We start from the raw sequence: 25,708 nt of genomic DNA, 5'->3' as shown, positions 1-25,708 counted from the left end.
GAAAATCACTTCAACTCGGGAGGTGGAGGTTGCAGTGAGCTCAGAGCGCTCCCCTGCACTCCAGCCTGGGCAACAAGAGTGAAACTCCGTCTCAAAAAAGAAAAAAAAAAATCCCATTTGAATGATTTTTAATGCTCTGCAATCACCGCGTCTATTTAGTTGCAGAACATTTTTATCACTCCAAAAAGAGACCCTGTATGCAGGCAGCAGTGAATCCCCAGCCCCTCCCCGGCCCCTGGCAACCACAAATCCACTTTCTGTCTCTGTGGGTTTGCCTGTTCTGGACATTTTATATAAATGGAATCCTGCACGATATGGCCTTTTGTGTCTGGCTTCTCTCACTGAGCGTGATGTCCTTGACGTCCATCCACACTGCAGCCTGTCTCACAGTTAGCTTCCTTCCTTTTCATGGGTGTATAATACTCCACTGCATGGATGGACCACATTGCATTTATCCATCAACAGACCCTTGGTTTTTTTTCCATCTTTTGGCTACCGTCAAACTTGCTGCTGCGAACACTGTCCTACAGTCCTTGTTTGAGTCTCCTTTGGTTTTTTTTTTTTCGACACAGAGTCTTGCTCTGTCGCCCAGGCTGGAGGGCAGTGGCACACTCTCAGCTCACTGCAACCCTTGCCTCCCGGGTTCATGCTATTCTCCTGCCTCAGCCTCCCGAGTAGCTGGGACTACAGGCGCCCACCACCGCGCCCGGCTAATTTTTTGTATTTTTAGTAGAGACGAGGTTTCACTGTGTTGGTCAGGCTGGTCTCGATCTCCTGACCTCGTGATCCCCCCGTCTCGGCCTCCCAAAGTGCTGGGATGACAGGCGTGAGCCACCGCGCCCGGCCTTGAGTCCCTTTTAAAAATTCTTTTGGGTACACATGTAAGAGTGGCATTCTGGTGATACGGCACCCGTACGTTAAAACTTTACCAAATCCCGTAAGTTCTTCCTCATTTTTGTCTGTGTTTGTGGGTTGGTTTCCACAGACATGTTCCAATTCTAAATGGAGGTACGATCATGGACGCAAACTGGAAAATGCAGAAATGCATAAAACAAAGATGATCGGCCGGGCACGGTGGCTCACGCCTGTCATCCCAGCACTTTGGGAGGCCGAGGTGGGTGGATCACCTGAGGTCAGGAGTTCGAGACCAGCCTGACCAACATGGAGAAACCCCGTCTGTACTAAAAAAAAAAATACAAAATTAGCCGGGCGTGGTGGTGCACGCCTGCAATCCCAGCTACTCGGGAGGCTGAAGCAGGAGAATCGCTTGAACCCGGGAGGCGGAGGTTGCAGTGAGCTGAGATTGTGCCATTGCACTCCAGCCTGGGCGACAAGAGCGAAACTCTGTCTCAAAAAAAAAAAAGAAAAACAAAAACAAAAACAAAGATGATCTTCATCGTGACCCTCATGGAAAGAATCATGATCACCCCATATTATCTCTGCAATGGATGCACCCAGCATGGACCCCTTCCCCTGCCCCAGGCTGCACCCTCCCTTCAGGTCAGGGCCAACACCCGCCCTTCTAAGGAATTGGCCCCCATCCAACAGCTGGAAGGAAGATGGCACCTGGTGGGCAGCAAACGCTTTGATGAATACGTGAAGGAACTAGGAGTCTGAATCGCTTTGGGAAAAACGGACTCAATGGCCGAACCAGATTGTATCGTGACTTGTGATGGCAAAAGTCTCACCAGAAAAGCTGAGGGCACTTTGAGAAGACAGTGTTCCTGTACCCTGGGAGAGAAGTTTGAAGAAACCACAAGTGAGGACAGAAAAACTCAGACTAACAAGAAAACCAAAAGATGGGAAATTAGTGTCGGACTGTGTGATGAGCAAAGTCACCTCTACTCACATCTATGAACAAGTAGAATCAAAATCCCAGCATCATGGTCAGGTGCGGTGGCTCAGGCCTGTCATCCCAGCACTTTGGGAGGCTGAGGTGGGCAAATCATGAGATCAGGAGCTTGAGAGCAGCGTGACCGACATGGTGAAACCCCGTCTCTGCTAAAAATACAAAAATGAGCCGGGCGTGTTGGTGCGTGCCTGTAGTCCCAGCTACTCGGGAGGCTGAGGCAGGAGAATCGCTTGAACCTGGGAGGTGGAGGTTGCAGTGAGCCGAGATCCTGCCATTGCACTCTAGCCTGGGCAACAGAGTGAGACTCTGTCTCAAAAAAATAAATAAATAAAATAAAATAAAATAAATAAAAATCCCATCATCACTTTGGACAGGCATTAACTACGAGAATAAACATGCTCAGTCCAATGAAGCAAATCTGCATAGTGCTTCTTTTTTTTTTTCATTACTGTGTTCAATTATCTTTATCACAACCATTTTCCATGCAGCTATTTCAAAGTGTTGGATTAATTAGGATCATCCCTTTGGTTAATAAATAAATGTGTGGCCAGGCATGGTGACTCACGCCTGTAATCCCAGCACTTTGGGAGGCCAAGGCGGGAGAGTCACGAGATCAGGAGTTCGAGACCAGCCTGACCAAGATGGTGAGACCCCGTCTCTACTAAAAATACAGAAGTTAGCCAGGCGTGGTGGTGCATGCCTGTAATCCCAGCTACTCGGGAGGCTGAGGCAGGAGAATCGCTTGAACCCGGGACACAGGGGTTGCCGTGAGCTGAGATCGTGCCACTGCACTCCAGCCTGGGGACAGAGCGAGATTCATCTCAAAAATAATTATTTACTTATTTACAAAAATAAGTAAATAATAAATAAATGTGTTTATTTATTATTAAAAGTAAATAAATAAATGTGTTTGTGCCAAAAAAAGAGAAAGAAAACAGAAAGGAAGGAAGGAAGGAAGAAGGAAAGAAAGAGAGAGAGAGAGAGAGAAAGAAAGAAAGAAAAGAAGGAAAAGAAAAGAAAAGAAAGACAGACTTTTGCTAAGCCTGGCTGTTTGGATCCGGGTGTTCAACCTGCTCCTTCCCCAGATCTCACTGAGATGGGAGCAAAGAAATGAACCCACCAGGACCAGAGGAGCTGCAGAGAATAAAACAGCCAAGCAGGCTGTGCAGTGGTGCGATCTCTGCTCACTGCAACCTCCACCTCCTGGGCTCAAGCAATTCACAGGCCTCAGCCTCCTGAGTAGCTGGGATTACAGGCGTGCACCACCACACCTGGCTGATGTTTTGTGTTTTAGTAGAGATGGGGTTTCACCATGTTGCCCAGACTGGTCTCCAACCCCTGAACACTCATCTCAGCCTCCCAAAGTGCTGGGATTACAGGTATGAGCCATCAAGCTCGACCTAAAATGACTTTCTCCTATGGAATGAGGGTGGTTATCCCTGGAGGTATGTTTTCTTTTCCTCTTACGGCAAAATAGAACCTCACTCACAATCCTACTTTGCTCTCTCATTCAAAATAAAAAATTGAGCTGGGTGTGATGGCTGATGCCTGTCATCCCAGCACTTTAGGAGGCCGAGGCGGGCGGATCATGAGGTCAGGAGATCGACACCATCCTGGCTAACACAGTGAAACCCTGTCTCTACTAAAAATACAAAAAAATTAGCCGGGCGTGGTGGTGGGTGCCTGTGGTCCCAGCTACTTGGGAGGCTGAGGCAGGAGGATTCCCTTGAGCCCAGGGGGTTAAGGCTGCCATGAGCTTTGATTGTACCACTGCACTCCAGCCTGAGAAACAGAGCAAGACTTTGTCTCTAAAAAATAAATAAATAGTCCATGAAATAAAATAAAAAACTCATAATTTCTCTATGTCTAGTTGCCCAGGCATGTCTGTTCTGGATAAGAATGGCCCCAGAGCTCCACTGCCAAAGAGGGCTTGTTCCTGGAAGAGAGAATTCTTGCAGAAAGATGAGGAAAAAAATGCAATAGAAAGGGAAGGTGCTCTGCCAGTTGGAGAAGAAAGGACCCTTGATAAATTTATTTTTATTTATTTTTTAAATTATACTTTACATTCTGGGTACATGTGGAGAACGGGCAGGTTTGTTACATGGGTATACACGTGCCATGGTGGTTTGCTGCACCCATCAACCCGTCATCTACATTAGGTATTTGTCCTAATGCTCTCCCTCCCCTATCCCCCCACCCCCCGACAGGCCCTGGTGTGTGATGTTCCCCTCCCTGTGTCCATGTGTTCTCATTGTTCAACTCCCACTGATGAAGGAGAACATGCAGTGTTTGGTTTTCTGTCCTTGCGACAGTTTGCTGACAATGATGGTTTCCAGCTTCATCCATGTCCCTGCAAAGGACATGAACTCATCCTTTTTGATGGCTGCATAGTATTCCATGGTGTGTATGTGCCACATTTTCTTCATCCAGTCTATCGTTGATGGACATTTGGGTTGGTTCCAAGTCTTTGCTATTGTGAATAGTGCCGCAATAAACATAGGTGTGCATGTGTCTTTATAGCAGCATGATTTATACTCCTTGGGTATATACCCAGTAATGTGATTGCTGGGTCAAATGGTATTTCTAGTTCTAGATCCTTGAGGAATCACCACACTGTCTTCCACAATGGTTGAACTAATTTACACTCCCACCAACGGTGTAAAAGCTTTCCTATTTCTCCACATCCTCTCCAGCATCTGCTGTTTCCCGACTTTTTACTGATCGTATTCTAAGTGGCGTGAGGTGGTGTCTCATTGTGGTTTTGATTTGCATTTCTATGACGGCCAGTGATGGTAAGCCTTTTTTTAATAAGTTTGTTGGCTGCATAAATGTCTTCTTTTGAGAAGTGTCTGTTCATATCCTTTGCCCACTTTTTGATGGGTTGTTTTCTTTTTTTCTTGTCAATTTGTTTAAGTTCTTTAAGTTTAAGATATTTCTACTTATTTGTGTTTGGACTCTCATTGTCAATCACAGCCACACTGAGATAAATTCTGCCCAGAAAAATCCAGGTCCGCAAATGTCCCATAATATCGGGGCAGGCCTGAGGAAAGGGCCAGGGAAGACACTGACTTCCTTTTCCCTTCCCTTTGAGCTCTGGAAATGCCTCATTTTCAGAAGAGCGATTCCTTTCTCAGCCCACCGTCTCTGGTTCATGTCAGCTGAGGTGAAATCAAAACCTGCAGATCCCAAGGCTAAACCCACAAGTCAAAACATCCTGTGTGTGGGTGCGTGTCCAAGCTATTCATCAAGCCAATATGAGGACTTTGCACAGAGTTTAAAAGGTGTCCTGTTTTCGATGAGGCAGAATTGTTTGCAGGTCGTACCAATTCCTCAGCGGCAAAAAAGTGCAAATTGGCTGGCCGGAGCCGGGGGCTTCGGGGAGGCATATGATACCACTTAGGTTGGCATGAAAGCCATCTGTGTTCATATCACATGTTTTTGAGCAAAGAATGTGAGGTTACCAAAGGTCAGAGTCAGGCTGGCTTTAAAAAAAAAGGGCGGGGGGGTGTAGGGAGGTGTAGCCTGGAATATGCAGAAACACTCACCAAGAATTTTTCTAATTTATTTTCTAATAACAGAACATGGCTGGAAAGTCATCTTCCAAGGTGTTACAAGAATGCATGAGATAGTTCAGTCTTTGTGCCTAAAAAAAACAAAATTCTTCAGCTTTTCCAACACCATTGGAGTTTCACCCTCCTGAGCTGCCAGCCATCCAGACTGGGTAGATTTCTCAGGATTGTTGTTCAGAAGTGGCCAGGTGACCCTTCTGAATCCCTCTGTCACCCGCAAATAAGAATCTTTTTTTTTTTTTTTTTTTTTGAGATGGAGTCTCACTCTGTCGCCCAGGCTGGAGTGCAGTGGCGCGATCTCGGCTCACTGCAAGCTCCACCTCCCGGGTTCACGCCATTCTCCTGCCTCAGCCTCCCAAGTAGCTGGGACTACAGGTGCCCGCCACCACGCCTGGCTAATTTTTGTATTTTTAGTAGAGACAGGGTTTCACCGTGTGAGCCAGGATGGTCTCGATCTCCTGACCTCGTGATCCACCCGCCTCAGCCTCCCAAAGTGCTGGGATAACAGGCGTGAGTTCAAGAGCAGCCTGGCCAACATAGTGAAACCCTGTCTCCACTGAAAATACAACAATTAGCCTGGCATGGTGGCGGGCACCTGTAATCTCAGCTACTAATGTAGATGACGGGTTGATGGGTGCAGCCAACCACCGTGGCACGTGTATACCTGTGTAAGAAACCTGCATGTTCTGCACATGTACCCCAGAACTTAAAGTAAAATTAAAAAAAAAAAGAAACAAAACTCATAACATACCAGGGAAAAACAAATAAAGGGAGTGTGGTCCTGTCTCTAAGAGAGTATTACCATGTTACAAAAAACACATGGCACATGTATACATATGTAAGAAACCTGCACGTTGTGCACATGTACCCTAAAACTTAAAAGATAATAATAATAAAATTTTTAAAAAAAGATCAAGTTTATATTCCAAAAAAAAAAAAGCCTTCTTCTATTTATGGCATTGTAATTCTCCCTTATCTGATATTATTCCTTGTCTCTGGCCAGGATCGTTTGCATAATGGACCATCGTTGAAAAACGCAGGAGAGGAAGACAGATGGGCCGGTCGGCCACAGATATTGTGACTCGCCCGTCCCTGGGGAGGTCCCGGGATTCCGCCACGGAGACAGAAAAATCGAAAAGGGAGAATCAAAACAAAACGAAACACCAAAGCACCTTATATCGAACAAAATACATTGTTACAGGTGAACAAAGACAGCAAGATGGAGAAAGCGTACATACACATCAAAACTTTGACAGAGATAAACCCCAAAGAGAGAAACTCACGTTACCTTAGAAGAAGAAAATAATATTATACAGGCTGAGGTGGAGGAGGGGGGGGGTTAAGCCCCTTTACCTCCCACCCCAACTGGTCCCCGATGTCAATCACTCACCCACTTATTCATTTATCCATCTTTCAATCCAGCCGCCTACCTGAAATCCAGCATTGGCTGATACAGGACACGACTTCAAGGGAAAAATTCAAGCTGGGAACTGTCTCAGGCAACCCTGCCTCCTATTTTACTCCTAAAACAAAAGATAGCTACCAGGAGAAAAGAGCCACAGGCTTCCCTCACAATCTATACACAAGGAAATTCCTGGTGGACAAGGGACAAGACATCCTTCTACTCACTGAGATAAATGCGTATCTCATGGTCTCCTTTGGAAAGGCTAATTAGAAACTCAACAGGGCCGGGCGCGGTGGCTCACGCCTGTCATCCCAGCACTTTGGGAGGCTGAGGTGGGCGGATCACGAGGTCAGGAGTTCGAGACCAGCCTGACCAAGATGGTGAAACCCCCTCTCTACTAAAAATACAAAAACTAGCCAGGCGTGGTGGCACGCACCTGTACTCCCAGCTACTCGGGAGGCTGAGGCAGGAGGATCACTTGAACCTGGGAGGTGGAGGTTGCAGTGAGCCGAGATCCCACCACTGCACTCCACCCTGGGTGACAGAGCGACCCAGGCGCAGTGACTCACGCCTGTCATCCCAGCACTTTGGGAGGCCGAGGCGGGCGGATCACGAGGTCAGGAGTTCGAGACCAGCCTGACCAAGATGGTGAAACCCCCTCTCTACTAAAAATACAAAAACTAGCCAGGCGTGGTGGCACGCACCTGTACTCCCAGCTACTCGGGAGGCTGAGGCAGGAGGATCACTTGAACCTGGGAGGTGGAGGTTGCAGTGAGCCGAGATCCCACCACTGCACTCCAGCCTGGGTGACAGAGCGACCCAGGCGCAGTGACTCACGCCTGTCATCCCAGCACTTTGGGAGGCTGAGGCGGGCGGATCACGAGGTCAGGAGTTCGAGACCAGCCTGACCAAGATGGTGAAACCCCCTCTCTACTAAAAATACAAAAACTAGCCAGGCGTGGTGGCACGCACCTGTACTCCCAGCTACTCGGGAGGCTGAGGCAGGAGGATCACTTGAACCTGGGAGGTGGAGGTTGCAGTGAGCCGAGATCCCACCACTGCACTCCAGCCTGGGTGACAGAGCGAGCCAGGCGCAGTGACTCACGCCTGTCATCCCAGCACTTTGGGAGGCTGAGGTGGGCGGATCACGAGGTCAGGAGTTCGAGACCAGCCTGACCAAGATGGTGAAACCCCCTCTCTACTAAAAATACAAAAACTAGCCAGGCGTGGTGGCACGCACCTGTACTCCCAGCTACTCGGGAGGCTGAGGCAGGAGGATCACTTGAACCTGGGAGGTGGAGGTTGCAGTGAGCCGAGATCCCACCACTGCACTCCAGCCTGGGTGACAGAGCGAGCCAGGCGCAGTGACTCACGCCTGTCATCCCAGCACTTTGGGAGGCTGAGGTGGGCGGATCACAAGGTCAGGAGTTCGAGACCAGCCTGACCAAGATGGTGAAACCCCCTCTCTACTAAAAATACAAAAACTAGCCAGGCGTGGTGGCACGCACCTGTACTCCCAGCTACTCGGGAGGCTGAGGCAGGAGGATCACTTGAACCTGGGAGGTGGAGGTTGCAGTGAGCTGAGATCCCACCACTGCACTCCAGCCTGGGTGACAGAGCGACCCAGGCGCAGTGACTCACGCCTGTCATCCCAGCACTTTGGGAGGCCGAGGCGGGCGGATCATGAGGTCAGGAGTTCAAGACCAGCCTGACCAAGATGGTGAAACCCCCTCTCTACTAAAAATACCAAGAATAGCCAGGTGTGGTGGCGGGCGCCTGTAGTCCCAGCTACTCAGGAGGCTGAGGCAGGAGAATCACTTGAACCTGGGAGGTGGAGGTTGCAGTGAGCCGAGATCCCACCACAGCACTCCAGCGTGGGTGACAGAGTGAGATGGGCACGGTGGCTCACGTCTGTCATCCCAGCACTTTGGGAGGCCGAGGCAGGCGGATCATGAGGTCAGGAGTTCAAGACCAGCCTGACCAAGATGGTGAAACCCGATCTCTAGTAAAAATACCAAGAATAGCCAGGTGTGGTGGCGGGCGTCTGTAGTCCCAGCTACTCAGGAGGCTGAGGCAGGAGAATCGCTTGAACACGGGAGGCGGAGGTTGCAGTGAGCCAAGATTGTGCCACTGCACTCCAGCCTGGGCAACAGAGCGAGACTCCATCTCAAAAAAAAATAAAAATAAAAATAAAAAGATTCTCATTTTCAGGTGACAGAGTGAGACTCATCTCAAAAAAAAAAAAGAAAAAAAAAAAAAAAGAAACTCAACAGAACACAAGTGTTTGTCTCTTGCCTACCTGTGATCTGGAAACCCTCTTCCCGCCTCATGTTGTCCTGCTTTTCCAAACCAAACCAACACACAGCTTGAATATACTGATGAGCGTCTCATGTCTCCGTAAAATGTAGAAAGCAAGCTGTGCCCCGACCAGCTTGGGACACGTCGTCAGAGCCTCCTAAGATGGTGTGACGGACGCTGTCTCCTTAACCCTGGCAAAAGAAACTTCCTGACTTGCTGGAGATCTGTCTCAGATATTTGGGGTTCACAGGCATCTTATCCCGGGAGGGGATCGTGTATAAATATCTTTTAGGGGCAACCTCACGGACCAGGGGCCATGTGGACAGCAAAGATCCAGCACCCACATGCACAGTATTTTTTCTTACCATCTAGCCCTTTATTTAAAATAATAATAATAAAAGATTGGCTGAGCCCTGCTCCCGGGTGAAAACACAGACGTAGGAATTGAGATGGTGGATGAGATTATAGGTGCAGATGAAGTCCCTGGGAGAATCTAGAGTGAGAAGAAAAGAGCCAGGAGTAGAATGTAGGACCCTCCAGGAGAGGAGGTGGCGAAGGAGGGCGAGAGGACGGCCAGGAACGGATTGGGATGCAGTGAGAGGAGGGGGAGCAGGGAGAGGGAGAGAAGAGAGAGAAAAGAGAGGAATGAAACAGAGAAAGGAAAGAGGAGAGGGGAGAGAGAGAGAAAAGAGAGGAATGAAACAGAGAAAGGAAAGAGGAGAGGGGAGAGAGAGAGAAGAGAGAGGGAGAGGAAAAAAGAGAGGGGAGGGACAGAGGGACACGGAGAGGAAGAGAAGAGAGAAGGGGAGAGAAAAAGAGGAAAAAAACGGAGGGAAGAGAGAGGAGAGAGAGAGAAAGAGAGGGGGAGAAACAGACAGAGAGGGGGAGATGGAGAGAAAGAGGAGAGAGAGAGGCAGAGAGAGAAAAAAGGAATGAAACAGAAGAGAGAGAAAAGAGAGGAATGAAACAGAGAAAGGGAAGAGGAGAGGGGAGAGAGAGAAGAGAGAGACCACGAGGAAAAAAGAGAGGGGAGGGACAGAGGGAGACGGAGAGGAAGAGAAGAGAGAAGGGGAGAGAAAAAGAGGAAAAAAACAGAGAGAAGAGAGAAAGAGAGGGGCAGAAATACAGACAGAGAAGGGGAGAGAGACAGGGAGAGGAAGAGGAGAGGGAGAGGCAGAGAGAGAAAAAAGGAATGAAACAGAGAGAAGAGAGGCAGAGAGAAATAGGGAGAGAAAAAAAGAGGAAAAAAGAGAGAGAAGAGAAAGAAAGAGAGAGAAGCGAGGGAAAATGCAGAGAAGAGAAAACGAGAGAGAGAGAGAGAGAGAGAGAGGCACAGTCCAGTCTGCAGCCCCCACAGAACCTGCAACCTCTGCCCCTGCTAAAAGCTGGAGTGGAGACCCTTCATCTCTTCAGTGGAGGAAGCAGCTCTCGCTCCCACAGGGAAAGGGGCTGCAGGGAGAGGGAAGGAGCTCTCAGTCCCACAGGGAAAGGGGCTGCAGGGAGAGGGAAGGGGCTCTCAGTCCCACAGGGAAAGGGGCTGCAGGGAGAGGGAAGGAGCTCTGAGTCCCACAGGGAAAGGGGCTGCAGGGAGAGGGAAGGAGCTCTGAGTCCCACAGGGAAAGGGGCTGCAGGGAGAGGGAAGGAGCTCTCAGTCCCACAGGGAAAGGGGCTGCAGGGAGAGGGAAGGAGTTCTCCCTCCCACAGGGAAAGGGGCTGCAGGGAGAGGGAAGGAGCTCTCAGTCCCACAGGGAAAGGGGCTGCAGGGAGAGGGAAGGAGCTCTGAGTCCCACAGGGAAAGGGGCTGCAGGGAGAGGGAAGGAGCTCTGAGTCCCACAGGGAAAGCGGCTGCAGGGAGAGGGAAGCAGCTCTCGCTCCCACAGGGAAAGGGGCTGCAGGGAGAGGGAAGGAGCTCTGAGTCCCACAGGGAAAGGGGCTGCAGGGAGAGGGAAGGAGCTCTCCCTCCCACAGGGAAAGGGGCTGCAGGGAGAGGGAAGGAGCTCTCGCTCCCACAGGGAAACGGGCTGCAGGGAGAGGGAAGGAGCTCTGAGTCCCACAGGGAAAGGGGCTGCTGGGAGAGGGAAGGAGCTCTGAGTCCCACAGGGAAAGGGGCTGCAGGGAGAGGGAAGGAGCTCTCAGTCCCACAGGGAAAGGGGCTGCAGGGAGAGGGAAGGGGCTCTCAGTCCCACAGGGAAAGGGGCTGCAGGGAGAGGGAAGGGGCTCTCAGTCCCACAGGGAAAGGGGCTGCAGGGAGAGGGAAGGAGCTCTCGCTCCCACAGGGAAAGGGGCTGCAGGGAGAGGGAAGCAGCTCTCAGTCCCACAGGGAAAGGGGCTGCAGGGAGAGGGAAGGAGCTCTGAGTCCCACAGGGAAAGGGGCTGCAGGGAGAGGGAAGGAGCTGTGAGTCCCACAGGGAAAGGGGCTGCAGGGAGAGGGAAGCAGCTCTCAGTCCCACAGGGAAAGGGGCTGCAGGGAGAGGGAAGGAGCTCTCGCTCCCACAGGGAAAGGGGCTGCAGGGAGAGGGAAGGAGCTCTCGCTCCCACAGGGAAAGGGGCTGCAGGGAGAGGGAAGGAGCTCTCGCTCCCACAGGGAAAGGGGCTGCAGGGAGAGGGAAGCAGCTCTCAGTCCCACAGGGAAAGGGGCTGCAGGGAGAGGGAAGGAGCTCTGAGTCCCACAGGGAAAGGGGCTGCAGGGAGAGGGAAGGAGCTCTCAGTCCCACAGGGAAAGGGGCTGCAGGGAGAGGGAAGCAGCTCTGAGTCCCACAGGGAAAGGGGCTGCAGGGAGAGCGAAGGAGCTCTGAGTCCCACAGGGAAAGCGGCTGCAGGGAGAGGGAAGGAGCTCTGAGTCCCACAGGGAAAGGGGCTGCAGGGAGAGGGAAGGAGCTCTCAGTCCCACAGGGAAAGGGGCTGCAGGGAGAGGGAAGGAGCTCTCAGTCCCACAGGGAAAGGGGCTGCAGGGAGAGGGAAGGAGCTCTCGCTCCCACAGGGAAAGGGGCTGCAGGGAGAGGGAAGGAGCTCTCAGTCCCACAGGGAAAGGGGCTGCAGGGAGAGGGAAGGAGCTCTCCCTCCCACAGGGAAAGGGGCTGCAGGGAGAGGGAAGGGGCTCTCAGTCCCACAGGGAAAGGGGCTGCAGGGAGAGGGAAGGAGCTCTCAGTCCCACAGGGAAAGGGGCTGCAGGGAGAGGGAAGGAGCTCCCAGTCCCACAGGGAAAGGAGCTGCAGGGAGAGGGAAGGAGCTCCCAGTCCCACAGGGAAAGGGGCTGCAGGGAGAGGGAAGGAGCTCTCGCTCCCACAGGGAAAGGGGCTGCAGGGAGATGGAAGCAGCTCTCAGTCCCACAGGGAAAGGGGCTGCAGGGAGAGGGAAGGAGTTCTCCCTCCCACAGGGAAAGGGGCTGCAGGGAGAGGGAAGGAGCTCTCAGTCCCACAGGGAAAGGGGCTGCAGGGAGAGGGAAGCAGCTCTCAGTCCCACAGGGAAAGGGGCTGCAGGGAGAGGGAAGGAGCTCTGAGTCCCACAGGGAAAGCGGCTGCAGGGAGAGGGAAGGAGCTCTCAGTCCCACAGGGAAAGGGGCTGCAGGGAGAGGGAAGGAGCTCTCGCTCCCACAGGGAAAGGGGCTGCAGGGAGAGGGAAGGAGCTCTCAGTCCCACAGGGAAAGGGGCTGCAGGGAGAGGGAAGGAGCTCTCCCTCCCACAGGGAAAGGGGCTGCAGGGAGAGGGAAGGAGCTCTGAGTCCCACAGGGAAAGGGGCTGCAGGGAGAGGGAAGCAGCTCTCAGTCCCACAGGGAAAGGGGCTGCAGGGAGAGGGAAGCAGCTCTCAGTCCCACAGGGAAAGGGGCTGCAGGGAGAGGGAAGCAGCTCTCAGTCCCACAGGGAAAGGGGCTGCAGGGAGAGGGAAGGAGCTCTCGCTCCCACAGGGAAAGGGGCTGCAGGGAGAGGGAAGCAGCTCTCAGTCCCACAGGGAAAGGGGCTGCAGGGAGAGGGAAGGAGCTCTGAGTCCCACAGGGAAAGGGGCTGCAGGGAGAGGGAAGGAGCTCTGAGTCCCACAGGGAAAGGGGCTGCAGGGAGAGGGAAGGAGCTCTCGCTCCCACAGGGAAAGGGGCTGCAGGGAGAGGGAAGGAGCTCTCAGTCCCACAGGGAAAGGGGCTGCAGGGAGAGGGAAGGAGCTCTCGCTCCCACAGGGAAAGGGGCTGCAGGGAGAGGGAAGGAGCTCTCAGTCCCACAGGGAAAGGGGCTGCAGGGAGAGGGAAGGAGCTCTCCCTCCCACAGGGAAAGGGGCTGCAGGGAGAGGGAAGGAGCTCTGAGTCCCACAGGGAAAGGGGCTGCAGGGAGAGGGAAGCAGCTCTCAGTCCCACAGGGAAAGGGGCTGCAGGGAGAGGGAAGCAGCTCTCAGTCCCACAGGGAAAGGGGCTGCAGGGAGAGGGAAGCAGCTCTCAGTCCCACAGGGAAAGGGGCTGCAGGGAGAGGGAAGGAGCTCTCGCTCCCACAGGGAAAGGGGCTGCAGGGAGAGGGAAGCAGCTCTCAGTCCCACAGGGAAAGGGGCTGCAGGGAGAGGGAAGGAGCTCTGAGTCCCACAGGGAAAGCGGCTGCAGGGAGAGGGAAGGAGCTCTCAGTCCCACAGGGAAAGGGGCTGCAGGGAGAGGGAAGGAGCTCTGAGTCCCACAGGGAAAGCGGCTGCAGGGAGAGGGAAGGAGCTCTGAGTCCCACAGGGAAAGGGGCTGCAGGGAGAGGGAAGGAGCTCTGAGTCCCACAGGGAAAGGGCTGCAGGGAGAGGGAAGGAGCTCTCAGTCCCACAGGGAAAGGGGCTGCAGGGAGAGGGAAGGAGCTCTCAGTCCCACAGGGAAAGGGGCTGCAGGGAGAGGGAAGGAGCTCTGAGTCCCACAGGGAAAGGGGCTGCAGGGAGAGGGAAGGAGCTCTGAGTCCCACAGGGAAAGGGGCTGCTGGGAGAGGGAAGGAGCTCTGAGTCCCACAGGGAAAGCGGCTGCAGGGAGAGGGAAGGAGCTCTGAGTCCCACAGGGAAAGGGGCTGCAGGGAGAGGGAAGGAGCTCTCGCTCCCACAGGGAAAGCGGCTGCAGGGAGAGGGAAGGAGCTCTGAGTCCCACAGGGAAAGGGGCTGCAGGGAGAGGGAAGGAGCTCTCAGTCCCACAGGGAAAGGGGCTGCAGGGAGAGGGAAGGAGCTCTCAGTCCCACAGGGAAAGGGGCTGCAGGGAGAGGGAAGGAGCTCTCCCTCCCACAGGGAAAGGGGCTGCAGGGAGAGGGAAGGAGCTCTCAGTCCCACAGGGAAAGGGGCTGCAGGGAGAGGGAAGGAGCTCTCGCTCCCACAGGGAAACGGGCTGCAGGGAGAGGGAAGGAGCTCTGAGTCCCACAGGGAAAGCGGCTGCAGGGAGAGGGAAGGAGCTCTCAGTCCCACAGGGAAAGGGGCTGCAGGGAGAGGGAAGGAGCTCTGAGTCCCACAGGGAAAGGGGCTGCAGGGAGAGGGAAGGAGCTCTCCCTCCCACAGGGAAAGGGGCTGCAGGGAGAGGGAAGGAGCTCTGAGTCCCACAGGGAAAGCGGCTGCAGGGAGAGGGAAGCAGCTCTCGCTCCCACAGGGAAAGGGGCTGCAGGGAGAGGGAAGGAGCTCTCGCTCCCACAGGGAAAGGGGCTGCAGGGAGAGGGAAGCAGCTCTCGCTCCCACAGGGAAAGGGGCTGCAGGGAGAGGGAAGGAGCTCTCAGTCCCACAGGGAAAGGGGCTGCAGGGAGAGGGAAGGAGCTCTGAGTCCCACAGGGAAAGGGGCTGCAGGGAGAGGGAAGGAGCTCTGAGTCCCACAGGGAAAGGGGCTGCAGGGAGAGGGAAGGATCTCTCGCTCCCACAGGGAAAGGGGCTGCAGGGAGAGGGAAGGAGCTCTGAGTCCCACAGGGAAAGGGGCTGCAGGGAGAAGGAAGGAGCTCTCGCTCCCACAGGGAAAGGGGCTGCAGGGAGAGGGAAGGAGCTCTCAGTCCCACAGGGAAAGGGGCTGCAGGGAGAGGGAAGGAGCTCTCGCTCCCACAGGGAAAGGGGCTGCTGGGAGAGGGAAGGAGCTCTGAGTCCCACAGGGAAAGGGGCTGCAGGGAGAAGGAAGGAGCTCTCGCTCCCACAGGGAAAGGGGCTGCAGGGAGAGGGAAGGAGCTCTCAGTCCCACAGGGAAAGGGGCTGCAGGGAGAGGGAAGGAGCTCTCGCTCCCACAGGGAAAGGGGCTGCTGGGAGAGGGAAGGAGCTCTGAGTCCCACAGGGAAAGGGGCTGCAGGGAGAGGGAAGGAGCTCTGAGTCCCACAGGGAAAGGGGCTGCAGGGAGAGGGAAGGAGCTCTCAGTCCCACAGGGAAAGGGGCTGCAGGGAGAGGGAAGGGGCTCTCCCTCCCACAGGGAAAGGGGCTGCAGGGAGAGGGAAGGAGCTCTCGCTCCCACAGGGAAAGGGGCTGCAGGGAGAGGGAAGGAGCTCTGAGTCCCACAGGGAAACGGGCTGCAGGGAGAGGGAAGGAGCTCTCGCTCCCACAGGGAAAGGGGCTGCAGGGAGAGGGAAGGGGCTCTCAGTCCCACAGGGAAAGGGGCTGCAGGGAGAGGGAAGGAGCTCTCGCTCCCACAGGGAAAGGGGCTGCAGGGAGAGGGAAGGAGCTCTGAGTCCCACAGGGAAAGGGGCTGCAGGGAGAGGGAAGGAGCTCTGAGTCCCACAGGGAAAGGGGCTGCAGGGAGAGGGAAGGAGCTCTCAGTCCCACAGGGAAAGGGGCTGCAGGGAGAGGGAAGCAGCTCTCGCTCCCACAGGGAAAGGGGCTGCAGGGAGAGGGAAGCAGCTCTCAGTCCCACAGGGAAAGGGGCTGCAGGGAGAGGGAAGGAGCTCTGAGTCCCACAGGGAAAGGGGATGCAGGGAGAGGGAAGGAGCTCTCAGTCCCACAGGGAAAGGGGCTGCAGGGAAAGGGAAGGAGCTCTCGCTCCCACAGGGAAAGGGGCTGCAGGGAGAGGGAAGGAGCTCTGAGTCCCACAGGGAAAGGGGCTGCAGGGAGAGGGAAGGAGCTCTCGCTCCCACAGGGAAAGGGGCTGCAGGGAGAGGGAAGGAGCTCTCAGTCCCACAGGGAAAGGGGCTGCAGGGAGAGGGAAGGAGCTCTCAGTCCCACAGGGAAAGGGGCTGCAGGGAGAGGGAAGGGGCTCTCCCTCCCACAGGGAAAGGGGCTGCAGGGAGAGGGAAGGAGCTCTGAGTCCCACAGGGAAAGGGGCTGCAGGGAGAGGGAAGGAGCTCTCGCTCCCACAAGGAAAGGGGCTGCAGGGAGAGGGAAGGAGCTCTGAGTCCCACAGGGAAAGGGGCTGCAGGGAGAGGGAAGGGGCTCTCCCTCCCACAGGGAAAGGGGCTGCAGGGAGAGGGAAGGAGCTCTCGCTCCCACAGGGAAAGGGGCTGCAGGGAGAGGGAAGCAGCTCTCAGTCCCACAGGGAAAGGGGCTGCAGGGAGAGGGAAGGAGCTCTCAGTCCCACAGGGAAAGGGGCTGCAGGGAGAGGGAAGGATCTCTCGCTCCCACAGGGAAAGGGGCTGCAGGGAGAGGGAAGGAGCTCTCGCTCCCACAGGGAAAGGGGCTGCAGGGAGAGGGAAGGAGCTCTCAGTCCCACAGGGAAAGGGGCTGCAGGGAGAGGGAAGGAGCTCTCGCTCCCACAGGGAAAGGGGCTGCAGGGAGAGGGAAGGAGCTCTCAGTCCCACAGGGAAAGGGGCTGCAGGGAGAGGGAAGGAGCTCTGAGTCCCACAGGGAAAGGGGCTGCAGGGAGAGGGAAGGAGCTCTGAGTCCCACAGGGAAAGGGGCTGCAGGGAGAGGGAAGGAGCTCTCAGTCCCACAGGGAAAGGGGCTGCAGGGAGAGGGAAGGGGCTCTCCCTCCCACAGGGAAAGGGGCTGCAGGGAGAGGGAAGGAGCTCTCGCTCCCACAGGGAAAGGGGCTGGAGGGAGAGGGAAGGAGCTCTCAGTCCCACAGGGAAAGCGGCTGCAGGGAGAGGGAAGCAGCTCTCAGTCCCACAGGGAAAGGGGCTGCAGGGAGAGGGAAGGAGCTCTCAGTCCCACAGGGAAAGCGGCTGCAGGGAAAGGAAGCGGCTCTCAGTCCCACAGGGAAAGGGGCTGCAGGGAGAGGGAAGGGGCTCTCCCTCCCACAGGGAAAGGGGCTGCAGGGAGAGGGAAGGAGCTCTCGCTCCCACAGGGAAAGGGGCTGCAGGGAGAGGGAAGCAGCTCTCAGTCCCACAGGGAAAGGGGCTGCAGGGAGAGGGAAGGAGCTCTCAGTCCCACAGGGAAAGGGGCTGCAGGGAGAGGGAAGGAGCTCTCAGTCCCACAGGGAAAGCGGCTGCAGGGAGAGGGAAGGAGCTCTCGCTCCCACAGGGAAAGGGGCTGCAGGGAGAGGGAAGGAGCTCTCGCTCCCACAGGGAAAGGGGCTGCAGGGAGAGGGAAGGAGCTCTCAGTCCCACAGGGAAAGGGGCTGCAGGGAGAGGGAAGCAGCTCTCCCTCCCACAGGGAAAGGGGCTGCAGGGAGAGGGAAGGAGCTCTCGCTCCCACAGGGAAAGGGGCTGCAGGGAGAGGGAAGGAGCTCTCGCTCCCACAGGGAAAGGGGCTGCAGGGAGAGGGAAGGAGCTCTCAGTCCCACAGGGAAAGCGGCTGCAGGGAGAGGGAAGGAGCTCTCGCTCCCACAGGGAAAGGGGCTGCAGGGAGAGGGAAGGAGCTCTCGCTCCCACAGGGAAAGGGGCTGCAGGGAGAGGGAAGGAGCTCTCAGTCCCACAGGGAAAGGGGCTGCAGGGAGAGGGAAGCAGCTCTCAGTCCCACAGGGAAAGGGGCTGCAGGGAGAGGGAAGGAGCTCTGAGTCCCACAGGGAAAGGGGCTGCAGGGAAAGGAAGCGGCTCTCAGTCCCACAGGGAAAGGGGCTGCAGGGAGAGGGAAGGAGCTCTCAGTCCCACAGGGAAAGGGGCTGCAGGGAGAGGGAAGGAGCTCTCGCTCCCACAGGGAAAGGGGCTGCAGGGAGAGGGAAGCAGCTCTCAGTCCCACAGGGAAAGGGGCTGCAGGGAGAGGGAAGGAGCTCTCGCTCCCACAGGGAAAGGGGCTGCAGGGAGAGGGAAGGAGCTGTGAGTCCCACAGGGAAAGGGGCTGCAGGGAGAGGGAAGGAGCTCTGAGTCCCACAGGGAAAGGGGCTGCAGGGAGAGGGAAGCAGCTCTCAGTCCCACAGGGAAAGGGGCTGCAGGGAGAGGGAAGGAGCTCTCCCTCCCACAGGGAAAGGGGCTGCAGGGAGAGGGAAGGAGCTCTGAGTCCCACAGGGAAAGGGGCTGCAGGGAGAGGGAAGCAGCTCTCAGTCCCACAGGGAAAGGGGCTGCAGGGAGAGGGAAGCAGCTCTCAGTCCCACAGGGAAAGGGGCTGCAGGGAGAGGGAAGCAGCTCTCAGTCCCACAGGGAAAGGGGCTGCAGGGAGAGGGAAGGAGCTCTCAGTCCCACAGGGAAAGGGGCTGCAGGGAGAGGGAAGGAGCTCTCAGTCCCACAGGGAAAGGGGCTGCAGGGAGAGGGAAGGAGCTCTCGCTCCCACAGGGAAAGGGGCTGCAGGGAGAGGGAAGCAGCTCTCAGTCCCACAGGGAAAGGGGCTGCAGGGAGAGGGAAGGAGCTCTCGCTCCCACAGGGAAAGGGGCTGCAGGGAGAGGGAAGGAGCTGTGAGTCCCACAGGGAAAGGGGCTGCAGGGAGAGGGAAGGAGCTCTGAGTCCCACAGGGAAAGGGGCTGCAGGGAGAGGGAAGCAGCTCTCAGTCCCACAGGGAAAGGGGCTGCAGGGAGAGGGAAGGAGCTCTCCCTCCCACAGGGAAAGGGGCTGCAGGGAGAGGGAAGGAGCTCTGAGTCCCACAGGGAAAGGGGCTGCAGGGAGAGGGAAGCAGCTCTCAGTCCCACAGGGAAAGGGGCTGCAGGGAGAGGGAAGCAGCTCTCAGTCCCACAGGGAAAGGGGCTGCAGGGAGAGGGAAGGAGCTCTCAGTCCCACAGGAAAAGGGGCTGCAGGGAGAGGGAAGGAGCTCTCCCTCCCACAGGGAAAGGGGCTGCAGGGAGAGGGAAGGAGCTCTCAGTCCCACAGGGAAAGGGGCTGCAGGGAGAGGGAAGGAGCTCTCAGTCCCACAGGGAAAGGGGCTGCAGGGAGAGGGAAGGAGCTCTGAGTCCCACAGGGAAAGGGGCTGCAGGGAGAGGGAAGCAGCTCTCAGTCCCACAGGGAAAGGGGCTGCAGGGAGAGGGAAGGAGCTCTCAGTCCCACAGGAAAAGGGGCTGCAGGGAGAGGGAAGGAGCTCTCCCTCCCACAGGGAAAGGGGCTGCAGGGAGAGGGAAGGAGCTCTCAGTCCCACAGGGAAAGGGGCTGCAGGGAGAGGGAAGGGGCTCTCAGTCCCACAGGGAAAGGGGCTGCAGGGAGAGGGAAGGAGCTCTCAGTCCCACAGGGAAAGGGGCTGCAGGGAGAGGGAAGGAGCTCTGAGTCCCACAGGGAAAGGGGCTGCAGGGAGAGGGAAGGAGCTCTCAGTCCCACAGGGAAAGGGGCTGCAGGGAGAGGGAAGCGGCTCTCGCTCCCACAGGGAAAGGGGCTTCAGGGAGAGGGAAGCGGCTCTCGCTCCCACAGGGAAAGGGGCTGCAGGGAGAGGGAAGGAGCTCTGAGTCCCACAGGGAAAGGGGCTGCAGGGAGAGGGAAGGGGCTCTCAGTCCCACAGGGAAAGGGGATGCAGGGAGAGGGAAGGGGCTCTCGCTCCCACAGGGAAAGCGGCTGCAGGGAGAGGGGCCACAGCTGGTCTCTTATCTCTCTTACCCCTGCCGGCTGAGGCTGCCGCTATCACAGAACAAAACACAGGGGCTGACTTACAAACAGCAGACATTTACTGCTCACAGCTCTGGAGGCTGGAAGACAAAGATCCAGGTGTGGTGGGTTGTGTGTCTATGGAAAGGCCTCCTGGTTCATAGACAGCACCTTCTCTCTGCGTCCTCACGTGGTGGAAGGGGCCTCCCCGGCGACCCTTTTATAAGGGCACTCATCCCAGCCAGGAGGCTCCAACCCTATTACCTCCTCACCTCCTGAAGACCCCACCTCCCAATATCATCAACTTTGGAGAGAGGATTTCTTTCCTTTTTTTTTCCCATTATACTTTAAGTTCTGGGATACATGTGCAGAGCGTCCAGGTTGGTTACATAGGTGTACACCTGCCATGGTGGTTTGCTGCACCCCTCAACCCGTCATCTACATTAGGTGTTTCTCCTAATGCTCTCCCTCCCCTTCCCCCAACCCCCTGACAGGCCCTGCTGTGTGATGTTCCCCTCCCTGTGTCCGTGTGTTCTCATCATTCAACTGCCACTTATGAATGAGAACATGTGGTGTTTGGTTTTCTGTTCCTGTGTGACTTTGCTGAGAATGATGGTTTCCAGCTTCATCCATGTCCCTGCAAAGGACATGAACTCATCCTTTTTGATGGCTGCGTAGTATTCCATGGTGTCTATGTGCCACATTTTCTTTATCCAGTCTGTCATTGATGCGCATTTGGGTTGGTTCCAAGTCTTTGCTATTGTGAACAGTGGCACAATAAACATACGTGCGCATGTGTCTTCATAGTAGAATGATTTATAATCCTTTGGGTATATACCCAGTAATGAAATTGCTGGGTCAAATGATATTTCTGGTTCTAGATCCTTGAGGAATCACCACACTGTCTTCCACAATGGTTGAACTAAGGATGGGGAGACAATTTCAACACAGGAATTTGGGTAACACAGACATTCAGGCCACAGCTGAGCACTGGACAAGCATCACTGCTGAGCTGGCCGCCCCGTGGACACCACCTATCTGCACACCCGCTTGCCTGTCAAAGATCAAATGCCAAGGACGGTCAAAAAACCCAACGTTTACCAAGCACTCTCTGGGTGCCACGTCCTTCTGCGCAACTGGGCTTATTAAGACACAGATAGAAACAGCGTTCGTTGGAATCTGAACACTGAGATACTGTAAATATCCTGCCAAAAGGAAGGAATCTCTGAAAACATTGTCATGACAATCATATTAACAGATATTTCATCTTCCCTGCCTTGGGTAGGGCTTTGCAAGGTCTTTGTAGAGAATTTCCGTTCAAGCCTCCGAGAAACCTCAAGGGCCCTCTGCCTCTGGAAGCATTTGAAGGTCTTGGTGGAGACGGCGTTGAAGAAATATCATTAAAAGCAAAATCTGCCAACCCCGGGGACCTCGCCACGGAGGTAAAAGAGAAAAGAGAATGATTTTATTATGCAACCAACATCAAACCAGAATGCCAAGGCTATCACAAGCAATTCACTAAACAGGTTGCAATGGCATGAAGCAATCTCACCCTTCGCTAGAGGTAAGTGTGTACAGCCCATTGCCTTAGCTGGCTTTTGCAATCTCGAGTCAGGTGACAACTTACACCCTTCTCGTCCCCAGACACTGGAGCTAGGGGCGTTTTCCTCCTTCATGATCTCATTTCAAAAGAGGTGGCTCCCAGGTCCTTGGGGAAACGTTCCTGGGTTATGAGACAGGCAAGCAGATTATTTAGACTTGAAAAAGATTTATACCCCTTTGCCGGGTGCAGTGGCTCACGTCTGTCATCCCAGCACTTTGGGAGGCCGAGGCGGGCGGATCACGAGGTCAGGAGATGGAGACTATACTGGCTAACACGGTGAAACCCCGTCTCTACTAAAAAAATCAAAAAACTTAGCCGGGCGTGGTGGCGGGCGCCTGTAGTCCCAGCTACTCGGGAGGCTGAGGCAGGAGAAAGGCGTGAACCCGGGAGGTGGAGCTTGCAGTGAGCCTCGTCACGCCACTGCACTCCAGCCTGGGTGACAGAGCGAGATTCCATCTCCAAAAAAAAAAGAGCAAGCACATACATGGGACACTGTTTATCTTTGAAAGAGGCGACTGAGGTTATTCTGTCTGATTATGTCCAGTGTCTCTTTCCTTTTTATTCTTTTTTTTTGCATAAATAAAATGTGTTAATTATAGAATTAGAAAAGAATCCACTTTGAGAAGGAAGAATGCTGTTGATGGAAAGAAAAGGGTCATGGTAAAACACTATCTCTACTAAAAATACAAAATTAGCCGGGTGTGGTGGTGCATGCCTGTAATCCCAGCTACTCGGTGGGCTGAGGCAGGAGAATTGCTTCAACCCAGGAGGCGGAGGTTGCAGTGAGCTGAGATTGTGCCATTAAACTCCAGCCTGGGCAACAGAGCGAGACTCCATCTCAAATAATAATAATAAAAAGAAGATACCTTGGTCCTACTATCTAAACATATCAAAAAGTTGGCCAAACATGTGAAAAAAAAGCTCATCATCACTGGTCATCAGAGAAATGCAAATCAAAACCACAGTGAGATACCATCTCACACCAGTTAGAATGGCAATCATTAAAAAGTCAGGAAACAACAGATGCTGGCGAGGCTCTGGAGATACAGGAACGCTTTTACACTGTTGAGTACAAACTAGTTCAACCATTGTGGAAGAGAGTGTGGCAATTCCTCAAGGATCTAGAACCAGAAATACCATTTGACCCAGCAATCCCATCACTGGGTATATACCCAAAGGAGTATAAATCATTCTACTGTAAAGACACATGCACACGTATGTTTATTGCGGCACTATTCACAACAGCAAAGATTTGGAACCAACCCAAATGTCCATCAATAATAGACTGGAGAAAGAAAATGTGGCACATAGACACCATGGAATACTATGCAGCCATGAAAAAGGATGAGTTCATGTCCTTCATGGGGACATGGATGAAGCTGGAAACCATCATTCTCAGCAAACTAACACAGAAACAGAAAACCAAACACCGCATGTTCTCACTCATAAGTGGGAGTCGAACAATGAGAACACATGGACACAGGGAGGGGAACATCACACACCAGGGCCTGTTGGGGGGTGGGGGGATAGGGGAGGGAGAGCATTAGGACAAATACCTAATGTAGATGACGGGTTGATGGGTGCAGCAAACCACCATGGCACGTGTATACCTACGTAACAAACCTGCACGTTCTGCACACGTACCCCAGAACTTAAAGTATAATAAAACAAACACACAAACAAAAACTGAAAAAAAGAAAGTTGGCCAAAATATATGAACAGGACTTGGACGCTTGCTCATCTCTACGTTGATATCTTCAGTAGTGATATTTTGTAAAAATCTGACCGAGACACGCTACTGTCTCTCTCTCTCTCTCTCTCTCTCTCTTTCTCTCTAATCCAAAATCATCTTTGGAAAGAAACACAACTCTTGTAAAAAATAAAACACGAGGCACCTGACTCACAGGTCTTGCAGGGAAAGGAAGTACCGTGCTCATATTCAAGTCTGCAGATGGCAGCCTCAAGTTACACCACAAGTAACTGAGGTCCTTTCTGTTCACCACCACGTGGCCTCAAGGTTGCAAGGAGGCTGCTGCTGATCCGGGCATCACAGCCACACTCAGAGACAGGAGCGGAGTAGAGGTGGAGGGGCCGTGCTAGCCACACCTCCTCTTGTATATTTACCTTCCGTTCCGTTGGCTGAGATTGGACCCCAGGGCCACCCCCAGGTAAAGAGAAGCAAAAGGTTGTCTTTGGCAGGTAATTCAACCGCTGGTTGTTCACACAACTCCTCTTTTCAAAATTGGTTTTATAGCCCGAGTGGTGGTTCATGCCTGTAATCCCAACACTTTGGGAGGCTGAGGCAGGCAGATCACTTGAGCCCAGGAGTTCAAAACCAGCTTCAGTGACAAGGCAAGACTGTCTCTAAAAAAAAAAAAAATATTAAAACAAAAAAATTGCGAGGCATGGTGGTGCGCACCTGTAGTCCCAGCTACTCTGGAGGCTGAGGTGGGAGGATCACTTGAGCCCAGGAGTTCGAGGTTCCAATGAGCCATGATTGCACCACTGTGCTCCAGCCTGGGCAGCGGAGTGAGACCGTGTCTTGCAAAAAAACCCAAAAAACAAAAACAACAGTTTTCTATGACTAGAGGGAAGTCACTAAGTTGTAGCATCATTTCCGAAGGTCCCTCCTTCTCTGAGCTTGGAATAACCGGGAAAATTGGATAAGGTTAGAGGAAACAAGGGGAGTAATGACCTAGTTCCCAACAGACCATCGGCTCCAAGCTCTTCCTATGTTGAGTATTAGAGTTTTGCAGTAAGTTCCATGGATGAGGTGGCTTCCATTTCCTGATCAACCTCACAGAAAACAAATCATGTGTAAAGGTTGCTGACATTCCCAGTTAAACACAGAAGGAGGGGACCTTTTAGCCTCCGTAGCTGTTGCTTTTTTTTTTTTCTTTTTTTGAGACAGAGTCTCGCTCTGTCACCCAGGCTGGAGTGCAATGGCGCGATCTCGGCTCACTGCAACCTCCACCTCCCAGGTTCAAGCAATCCTCTCCCTCAGCCTCCCGAGTAGCTGGGATTACAGATGCCTGCCGCCTGGTTAATTTTCTGGTATTTTTAGTAGAGACAGGGTTTCACCATCTTGGCCAGGCTGGTCTTGAACTCCTGACCTCCTGATCCACCAGCCTCGGCCTCCCAAAGTGCTGGGATTACAGCCATGACCCACCCCACCCGGCCCCTACTATATATATATATATATATATATATATATATATATATATATATATATATATTTTTTTTTTTTTGGTGGCATATTCTGAAGCTCTTCAGGGTCTCCCAGGCTAATTCTTGAGACAGTCACCATTTTCCCTCCAGTAGAAACTCGGAGCTTCACCGGGAAATGGTTCATTTCAATCAGGATGTAGGGGACCCCGCCCCATAGAACCGTCACGCTATTAGGGCAGGAAAAGCAAAAAATGTAAAAAAGCTGACACGTTTGTTTTTTTAATACAGGACGTAACTTAATTAATTAACTCTAAAATCCAGCATATAAAGTAGATCGCTGGCCACTAGAAGAACACAGCAATTGATTTTTTTTCTACCCAATACAGTTGCATAATTTATTCTTATTATTCATTTATATGGCATCTCTCTTTTGAGAAGTGCATAATGGTTTTGCAACTTTGGTGTCTTATTAAACATTCATCATCGCCCTCAGAGGACGGCAAGAGGCAAATATTATTACATTATCCAACAATTTGTCCATGAAAACCTATAATTGGAATGAAAAGCCATTTCAAGGAATGAAATAATGCCAGTGAAAGGTAACGCTGAGATAATTGAATGATCGGCTTTTCCGATATTCAGCACAAAAGAGCCGTAAATTGCCTCTCTTGTCCAGCCCGCGTACCACGTTGCTGACGGTGACATGACCACAGACCCCAGGAATGCAGCTTCCTACGGGTGGGTGTCTGCCCCTCAGGGCAAAGGATCAGGAGGGAGTCACTTCCTGCTGCGTTCTGCCTGCTTTTGGCAAGGTTGAGAGAGAGAGAGAGAGTGAAATATGTGTGGGAGCACGGATATTGATAATCCAGTTGGATGATAGATAGATGGATAGATACATAGATAATAGACAGATACATACATACATAGATAGATGGATAGATAGATAGATGATAGATAGATATAATACATAGATACATAGATGATAGAGAGATGATAGACATAATAGATGATAGATATAATAGATACATAGATGATAGATATAGATAGATATAA

The 25,708-nt window shown here is 53.6% G+C and overlaps 1 pseudogene; it reads left to right on the top strand.

Moving 5' to 3' along the window:
• Positions 1-1,386: 1,386 nt before the first annotated feature.
• Positions 1,387-25,472, top strand: LOC112207061 (fatty acid-binding protein 5-like; annotated as a pseudogene).
• Positions 25,473-25,708: the final 236 nt, after the last annotated feature.

This window comes from Pan troglodytes, chromosome X (genome assembly GCF_028858775.2).
Source record: "Pan troglodytes isolate AG18354 chromosome X, NHGRI_mPanTro3-v2.0_pri, whole genome shotgun sequence".
Taxonomy (NCBI): domain Eukaryota; kingdom Metazoa; phylum Chordata; class Mammalia; order Primates; family Hominidae; genus Pan; species Pan troglodytes.
This window is presented reverse-complemented; position numbering and strand designations above follow the sequence as displayed.